The sequence below is a fragment of the Coenobita brevimanus genome, chromosome 69 (genome assembly GCF_032717465.1).
Source record: "Coenobita brevimanus isolate Jiangsu-jjx chromosome 69, ASM3271746v2, whole genome shotgun sequence".
Lineage (NCBI taxonomy): Eukaryota > Metazoa > Arthropoda > Malacostraca > Decapoda > Coenobitidae > Coenobita > Coenobita brevimanus.
In genome coordinates, this window is record NC_137022.1 from 8,665,733 (window position 1) to 8,674,109 (window position 8,377).

Sequence of the window (8,377 nt, forward strand, 5' to 3'; positions counted from 1 at the left end):
TCCTTTTTGTTTCCCAGAAATCATTCCACTTCTATAGTACTGTACTTTCATCCAGTTCTGTTTTATATATTTTCAGACTGTTTACTGTTCTGTTTTCCTAGCTTTCTCCTACTCTGGTCATATGCTTGATGTTTCCTTCACTAGATATATATTTCATTACTTCCTGTTTGTTGGGTCATTGCTTAAATGCACCTTTCATACTTTTGTATAACCCTTCCACCCTAACCAATATTCCATGACTTTTCTACACCTATCTACTCTTCCATTACAAAAACTGTCATTTCTATCCAATTACTGAAACTAGTTTTTATATTATATATGCAAGGAACAGTCCATTTCCTCAGGTCTGTAGCTATTTGTAAGAACAGCTCTTAAGATAGAAAGATGCTTTTTTTTTTCTTTTTTTTTTTAATTCGTATGAAAAAATCCATGCCACGTTGAGTACACCGCTTCCCATCCGATCAGCGAAGTTAAACAACGTTGGGTCTGGTTAGTACTTGGATGGGTGACCGCCTGGGAACACCAGATGCTGTTGGCATCCCTACGTCAAGTGGGGTTGGTGGAGGATTAGTGCCCCTCCCTGTAAAACAATTAACTCTAAGCCATTGGCCACCCCATCTGGGATACATGGCGTCTGGCAATGGATGGATGAAAAAATCTGCATTTACTGGCAAGTTTTGCTTTAGAGCCAACACACCTATGCTCAAATCTGAATGCTTGATTGAAACAGGCAATATTTCAGCCAGCATCCTAACCAACCAATTCACTCATACCGGTATCTGGTAACCTTACCCAACTATCTTAACTACATCAGCTTATCAGTTTATTTTGGGGCAAAAACGAATCACATTTTTCAAGAAGGAACTTAAGTAATTGCACATACTTGTCGGTACTGATGAAAAATTTGTGCCTGTTTTATTATCAATTTCTGAAACTTAACTGTACGAGAGAACACTAAAACAGGTGAAAAATACAAACCAAACCATTTACGAACGCTGACCAACCTCTGATGTGTAATTTCTGCCATGTAATATAATATTGTATTTGCACTTCTTACACGTCATTTATTCATTACTTTTCATAGGCAAGAAGTGTCACACAATGATGTTGTTGGACTAGAGGCAAAAGCTTACTGGCTTGCCTTCAAATGTGCTAACTAAAGCACTGAGCTGGCTAACACACACACTTTCAAACAGTTACCGTTTCAAAAATCTATTCAGAAAGTACACAGGTAGTCTAAAATAAACTACAAAGCATAATTTAATATCCTAACTCAGTATTACACGCCACGTCGCCACCAGGGAAGTTTTTGTTTACTCGTATTCGTTACGGAAGCGAATAGTCTTGTAAAATCTTATGAACAGCCTTGTTTTTCTCATATATTTTAGCCTGCTAGGGAAAATTTGATTCATGAATTATTCAGCTTTTATAAATGGAAAAACCGGTTATCATATTTATGAATATTTTAATTTGTTATACGAAAGGGGCGTCTCTTGTTGCGTTCATCCTCCTGTGACATTCCAATACTATTTCACACCATAACCAGGTGACAAACGCCTGGCGTGAACAGCAAATTTATTTGTGGTGCGAAAAACAGGAATGTCAGACGCTCGCATTCGTCATTACTGGCGTTTAGGTTTTATAGTATGGCCTTAAGAGGTGGGTTTTGTGTGCTGCTCCTTCGTCTCTTGAATCCAGTGACAGTGGAAATAAATCGAATACTGGTGGGCGATGAATGAGGTACAAGTGGATGAAGAACTGCTGGGGACGCCGAGATGAATGATCCAGTGGTGCGGGAGAGGAGAATGAAAAAACAGGGGAAATGTGTGTGTACGTACTTATTTGCGTGTGTGTGTGTGTGTGTGTGTGTGTTAAAATCAATGATATTATAAGATGTCACTGTTAACACTCCTGCACTAAGAAATGTTTCTCTCAGGTTGAGTAAAATCACCTGGTTTTAGAAGAAAATAAAGACGGTCATTTAAAGAATGAAGAAAACATAATCAATCACAAAAAATGAAATGAACATAACTGGTCATATAATTGAAGAAAACATGACAAGTCAAACCAAAACAATGAAAATATAAACGATCAAAAAATAAGAAAATATAGCCGACAAGGAAATCAATAAAAAAAAAAACATAACTGGTCATGAAAATATGAAGATATACTAACCTGTCATAACCCCTTCACAGGGAAACATTCTCCCTAAACTGAATAAAATCAATGTATGGCGGTAATGAATGGGTTTAATGTTATGCAGTTGTGGTGAAACAAGCATGTAGCCAACACAAATTATGCAGTGGTAGAGACTGGTGTACGGGGGAGGGAGGGGATGGGGAGGAGGGGAGAATGAGGGGATGAGAATGGGGGGAGGGGGAGAGAGGAGGAGTTAGAGAGAGAAGGATAGAAAGGGATGGAGGGAGGGCTAAATTAGAGATGGGACTGAGGAGTGAATATGTGGAAGGAAGAGATGAATGGGAGAGGTGGAAAAAGGTGTACAAGGGAGGGAGAAGGGAAGCTATGAGGAAAGAAAAGAGAGAATAATGGGAACTAACGGGGAGCGGAAGAAAGGAAAGAGAAGGGGCGTGTAAGAGAAGGAAGGGAGAGGAAGTGATAAAAGAGAGGAATGAGTGGAGATAGGGAAGAGAGAGAACAGGAAGGGTAGGAATGAAAGGGAGTAGATATCGGTGGGAAGGAGAAAGGGGAGAGGGGAAGGAGAAAGAGATGCAGGAACATGGGGGGAAAGGAATGGCGGTAGAGTGGAGGAAGTGGATTGAAGTGAGAGGTAAAGGGGAGTTGATAGAATGATGGAAATATTAAAAGCAAAAGGTGGAATGGGGAAATGAGAGAAAAACAGAGGAGGGAAGAAGGAGGGAAGAGAGGAGGGAAGGCAAGAGAAAATGGGAGGAGGAGGATGAACCGAGGAGAAAGCAGGAAAGAATGAAGGTGAAAGGTGAATAAAGAAAAAAAGTGAGAAGGGGAAGGGAAAGAGAATGAGGTGGCAGTAGGAAGAGAGCTGGAAGGGGTTGAGAGCTGGTAGGGGTTGAGAGGGGGAAGGGGATGGGAGGTGGACTGGAATGAGAGGGGTAGGGGGTAAGGGGTTGTTTTTAACGTGAGGGAGAGATAGATGATGGAAATTATATCACTTTGATGTTGGCCTTTCATTACCCGTCCCCGCCTCGGAGGGGCTCGGGGACGGGTATTGTTTTCACTCTTTTTGTCTGCCTGTTTGTTTGTCTCTGTCTGTCTGTCTGCCTGTCTGTTAACAATTTTATTTGAAAAATACCGGTGCGATTTTGACTAAAATTACAGGGATGATGAGCTATGACATTCTGATCACCTGATTAAATTTTTGGTCAACGTGAGCCAAGGTCCAGGCTGTAGGCCCCCCAGATGTAAAATGTACGTATGTAACATATGTAAAACATAATTTTCCCTGGAATGATTATTGTTTCCATGACCGGGAGCCATCTGAGTGTGCCATGCTCATTACGGAGGTTATTCTCTTGGGCATGGAAGCATACATTCCTTTCTCATATCCTTTGACTAATGCGAAAAAGCCTTGGTTTACTTACGCTTGTTCTAATGTTGTCCACAACAAGGATAGGGCCTACAAAAGGTACCGGAGCCAACCCACCACTGAATCACATATTTTTTTATGTTTCTGCCCGAAATCGTGCTAAGTCTGTTCTTCGCTGTCCTAAAAATATTTTCATCCAAACTACTGTAAATGCTCTCAACTCTCCAGCTCGAATTCTTCCCGCTCCTTCTGGCACCTTGCCAGAAACCTTTCTAACAACTTTTCCTCATTATCCTTCCCTCCTCTTTTCTGCTCTGACGGCTCTATAGCTATTTCTTCTACTGATAAAGCAGATCTCTTCGCTCAGACTTTCTCCTCGAATTCTACTTTAGACGACTATGGTGCTGTTACTCCATCACTTCCCTCCTCTGACTTCCTAATGACTGAATTAAGACTTCTTCAACTGATGTATTTTGTGCCATCACTGGCCTCAATACAAGGCATATCGGCCTGATGGAGTCCCTCCTGTTGTCCTCAAGAACTTCGATTCTGTGCTTACACCCTGCCTAGGTAAACTCTTTCGCCTTTGTCCATCAGCTTGTACCTTTCCATTTGCTGGAAGTTTGCCCTCATTCATCCAGTCCCAAAGAAAAGTCACCATTCCCAACCCTCTAGCTATCGCCCAGTTGCTTTAACACCCTGTGTCTCAAACGTTTTCGAGTCTATTCTTAACAGAAAAATTTTAAAGCATCTTTCCTAATACAACCTTATTTCTGATCGTCAGTATGGGTTCCATTAGGGTCGCTCCACTGGCAATCTTCACATTTCTCTTTCAGACTCCTGGTCATCCTCCTTTCGGGACTTTGGTTGAAGCTTTCGATCGAGTCTGGGATAAATCTGCCCTCTTCCTGCCATCTTACGGTTTCTATCCTTCTATCTGTGCCTTCATCTGTAGCTTGCTTTCTGGTCGTTCTATAGCTGCTGTTGTAAACGGCCACCTTTCTTCTCGATCTATCAACAATAGTGTTCCTCAGGGCTCTGTCCTATCACCAACTCTCACCTTTTATTCATCAGTGACTTTCTAAGCTGTACATCTAACCCTATCCACTCATACGCTGATGATTCCACCCTTCACCTTTCCATTGGGTTCCCGCAACGTCCATCCCAGCAGTTGCTTCAACAAACAAGGGAAGAGACCATGGCACACCTAATGTCTGACTTAGCTCGTATCTCTGACTGGGGTAAAAGTAATCCTGTTGTTTTTAATGCATCAGAAACTCAATTCTTTTTCTTTCTTTTTTTGCGAGGAAGAAGAAACCAAAGGCTGAACCTTACACCATCGACTCGACAAAACCTTCCACAGGAGTACCCACTTATGTTTAATGACATCCAGCTCAGTCCTGCATCATCCTTAAACATACTTGGGGTTTCATTCTCTCGGGACTTACCTTGGAAAGATCATATTACATCTCTTGTAAAATCTGCCTCCAAGAGATTGGGTGTGCTAAGCCGACTCCATACCGTCTTTACCCTTGCAAAGTTGTTATCTTTATACAAGGGTTTTATTTGCCCCTGTGTAGAGTGCAACTCTCATGTGTGGGGAGGCTCCCCACTTACAACTCTTCTCAAAAGGGTGGAGTCAAAGGCTTTTCATCTTATAAACTCTTCTCCTCTTACTGGCTCCCTTCCACCTCTGTCTTTTCACTGCACTGTTACATCTTTATCTCTTTTCTATCGCTATTTCAATAGCAACTGCTCCTCTGAAATGTTTGTTTTTATCCCTCCACCTCTACGACGGGCGTGTATAGCACCCTTTCTAGCAACAAACTCTTATCCCTTTTCTGTCCAACTAACTAATGCAAGAGTTAACCGTTACTCCCAGTCCTTCATTTATGCAACAGGTCAGCTCTAGAACTGTCTCCCTCTGTCTGTATTGCCTACAGTGTATGATCTCCAGTCTTTCAAACGCAGTGTGTCCAGGCATCTCAAAATGAACGGACCTTGAATTTGGCTCTCTTTTGTATCGTTTTTGCTTTTTTCTTGGAAGGAACGGTTTGCGGGCTCCGACATTTGGTTCCTTCTTCCTTGCATAAAATAATACTGGACACGCACCACCACCCTCACACCAGCAATTTTTTTTTTTTTTTACTTTTTTTAATCTGATAATGTCCTTTCTGTTCTCTTTTTGCTCCCTCTATGCCCTTCTTAATTCTGTTTAGGACGCATTTGGAATAATACGGGTTACCTATAGACTACATTAACCCCTCCACTAATTGAGGTGCTCCCTACCTTGAACAAAAATTGTTCCTCTGGCAGTAACCTGGGTAAAATGACAAATGCGTCTCTGTAATGTTGGGGGTACAATTTTGTTGGGGATTATGTGCGTGGGTGTGCGATTTGTCTGTCTGTTTGTTAGCAAGGTTATGGACAAACTATTGAATGTGACTGAACGAGACTTGGAAAAAACAAGAAGGATGATCATATCAGAAGGTGATTAAGGTTAAACTAAACAGAGGTTATCAATCATAGGTCACGGGCAAGTCAACTCAAGTGGTTTTGATCCGATTTAGACTAAACCTGGTGGAAGTGTTTAGGGTAAGGAAAGAATGAAATAATTTAAAATCGAAAACAATCGATCAAAAGTGAAGGTCATAGGGCAAGACCAGAAGTTTGGCCCTTTAACTAAAATAGTTTTTATTGTGTGTCGCCCGAAAGACTACCATTGATAAACTGACTTTATTTTTAAAATGCTAGATTAAAGATTAATGCCACAAGACAACTTAAACACTTTTTATACAGTTTTGACCATGCTTAATAGAACAGTTGAGGGTCAGGCAAGGATGAAGTAGTCTGAATTTGACAACAGTCAAGGGTCAAAATCATAAAGTAGGGACTACGATTTGGCCTAAGACGGAATATAGTGCGTGAGTATTCCTTCTTGTTTTAGGTCAGTGGGGGGAACGGCATAGCAGTAAATGGAACTGTGGCACCTGAAATGAGTTACAGGAAAGGTGGAGAGGCAAAGGCATTAGGGCACTGAGAAGTGTGTGGACGGAAAGATGCGTCTGTTCTGGCAATAAATGGGTGTGGATGTGGATATAATGGTTATGTCTCTTTTTGTTTAAATAGCCTAATGGTAACTTTAGACGATGTTATTTATCGCGGGAGGGATTCTTCGTGATAAAGGAGGTAGAAACACTCTCCATGAAACACTTTAGGACGATGTCTTTTTTATTCCATTATTTCAATCTTACTAACGCCAGATAACTTTCTTCAAGTTAGAGGAGATTCTTTTTAGAAAGGAAACAAAGGAAAAAATATTCCAATTCCGTTTTCAGCCAGATTTTTTTTCCACGTTACTCAGGTTAAAAGAGGCCTCTTCCACTGCAATTAATAACTTACTTTCCTGTAAGAGTTTATGCCTGAACTTAACTGGTAAGCCTTGGGGGGAAATTCATTACCAAACTGATACGCGAAGCAGTCCTTGCTGTCTTGCAATTTACCACCTGGCTAAATACAAGGAAGTTTGTATTAGACCTGGTGCAACCTTTTTGTTTTATGCATTAAAAAAAAAAAAAAAAAAAAAAAAGAGCTTGAGCCTGCAAAACTTAACCATTAGAAATGAACACACATGAAAACAAACCTCAGTTTCCGTTCATTCGAAATGCCTGGACACATTCCATTAATAGGTGACTGGAGGGCATAGGCAGTGAGAAAGACGGACTGAGTGAGACAGTTAGCGGGCTATACAAAAACTTGGGTTAGTTTGTGTACGCCTGGGTGAATGTCATATATATTTTAGTTTAGCCTGTTTGGTTTTAGGTGATTTGCAATGAATTTGAAGGAAATTACGTATTTTTTCAGTACATATGGATAAGCATGCGGGGGTTTAGATGAATCTGAATTAGACTGGGTTAATATGAGTGACTTTGAAGGGTTTGCTTATGACTGGGTTAGTTAGAATTAGACTGGATTAGGCTGGGTTAGTTAAGGCAAACTTGGTTATTTATGTGTCCGTCTCGGGCATTGACTTAACCTATATAATGAGGCCCAGCAGTCCTTAATATCACAATCCTCATGTCACTACTTCAGAACTACTACCCAACGTCCATACTGAATACATGATAAAGCTGTCTCATTCAGGGCTGGTGCATTGGTATTAGTGGAGGTGTTTTTATGACATGCCGGTGGGTGTTGTGGAAGATCGGTAAATATCTGTTTCAACGAAACTCAGATAATCAAGCAGTTCCCTGACATAGCCTGGTATCGAACTCGAGTCATGTCAGACAACAGACGACCCCTCTAACAACACGCTGAGCATGGGTGATGATGAATAAATTTGTGCGACATTGGGTGAGTTTACTGTAGATGAGTCTGAGTGAATGTTGGTGAGTTTGAGTGAATTTGAATACGACTGACGTGTATGTGGATGAGTTTGGGTGTGTTTGGATGCTTCTGGTTGAGTTTAGGTAAGTTTCAGTAAACACTGGGTTGCAGATTGCGTCAGAGTGAGTGGGAGCAAATTTGGATGTGGATGGGTTGGTCTGAATGGGTTTAGGTATGTTCGAATGAATATGAATTGGAGGTGAGATTTGGACAAAAGAACGGTAACCCAGATATGTCTCTTGCTTCCTCAGTAAGGTATCAACTCTCTTATTTCATAACTTGACCCGTGCCACTGCTATGTTCACCTTGAGGAGACCTAGAGAATGAAAGAGAGTAAAAACACTGTTTCTTAACCCTTTCTGTACGATGGTGTGTTTCAAGTGTTTGTTATTACCAGATGATTTTATTCAGCGCAGATGAAGCGTCTTAATGTAAAGAGGAAAACTAACATTTGTATATCCATGAGCA

At 41.0% G+C, this 8,377-nt stretch overlaps 1 pseudogene; it reads left to right on the forward strand.

The window, feature by feature from the left end:
- Positions 1-419: 419 nt before the first annotated feature.
- LOC145406247 (5S ribosomal RNA) lies at positions 420-538 on the forward strand (annotated as a pseudogene).
- Positions 539-8,377: the final 7,839 nt, after the last annotated feature.